We start from the raw sequence: 1,347 nt of genomic DNA, 5'->3' as shown, positions 1-1,347 counted from the left end.
AGCAGATCAACCCTCCTTCCCAACTTGGTGTCATCTGCAAACTTACTGAGGGTGCGCTCGATCCCCTCATTCAGATCATTGATAAAGATATTAAACAGAACTGGCCCCAGTACTGAGCCCTGGGGAACACCACTTGTGACTGGCCGCCAGCTGGATTTAACTCCATTCACCACAACTCTCTGGGCCCGGCCATCCAGCCAGTTTTTTACCCAGCAAAGAGTACACCCGTCCAAGCCATAAGCAGACAATTTCTCCAGGAGAATGCTCTGCGAAACACTGCCAAAGGCTTGACAACAGCCGCAGTCTTTCCCTCGTCCACTAAGCAGATCATCTTGTCGCAGAAAGAGATCAGGTTAGTCAAGCAGGACCTCCCTTTCATAAACCCATGCTGACTGGGCCCGATTACCTGGTTGCCCTGGACATGCCACGTGATGCCACCCAAGATGATCTGCTCCATAGCCCTCCCTGGCACCGAGGTCAGACTGACAGGTCGCTCGTTCCCCGGATCCTCTTTCCAGCCCTTCTTGTAGATGGGCATCACATTTGCTAACCTCCAGTCAACTGGGACCTCCCCGGTTAGCCAGGACTGCTGACAAATGATGGAAAGTGGCTTGGTGAGCACTGTCGCCAGCTCCCTCAGTACCCTTGGGTGGATCCCATCTGGTCCCACAGACCTGTGTGTGTCTAAGTGGTGTAGCAGGTCGCTAACCATTTCCCCTTGGATTATGGGGGCTTCGTTCTGCTCCCCATCTCTGTCTTCCAGCTCAGGGGGCTGGGTACCCTGAGAACAACTGGTCTTACTATCAAAGACTGAGGCAAAGAAGGCATTAAGTACCTCAGCCTTTGTCACTATGTTTCCCCCCACATCCACTAAAGGATGGAGATTCTCCTTAGCCCACCTTTTGTTGTTAATGTCTTTATAGAAACATTTTGTATTGTCTTTTACCACAGTAGCCAGATTAAGTTCTGGTCATGCTTTGGCCCTTCTAATCTTCTCCTTGCATAACCTCATGACGTCTTTGTAGTCCTGCTGAGTTGCCTGCCCCTTCTTCCTTTAAAGTTCATAAACTCTCCTTTTTTTCCTGAGTTCCAGCCAAAGCTCTCTGTTCAGCCAGGCCGGTCTTCTTCCCTGCCAGCTCGTCTTTCAGCACATGGGGACGGTCTGCTCCTGCACCTTGAAGATTTCCTTCTTGAAGAATGTCCAGCCTTCCTGGACTCCTTTGCCCTTCAGGACTGCCTCCCAAGGGACTCTGTCAGCCAGGCCCCTAAACAGGCCAAAGGCTGCCCTCTGGAAGTCCAAGGTGGCAGTTCTGCTGACCCCCTCCTTACTTCTCCAAGAATCAAAAA

The sequence above is a fragment of the Haliaeetus leucocephalus genome, unplaced genomic scaffold (assembly GCF_000737465.1).
Source record: "Haliaeetus leucocephalus isolate CR32 unplaced genomic scaffold, Haliaeetus_leucocephalus-4.0 Scaffold795, whole genome shotgun sequence".
In the NCBI taxonomy this organism is placed as follows: Eukaryota; Metazoa; Chordata; class Aves; order Accipitriformes; family Accipitridae; genus Haliaeetus; species Haliaeetus leucocephalus.
Note: the sequence above shows the minus strand (reverse complement) of the source record.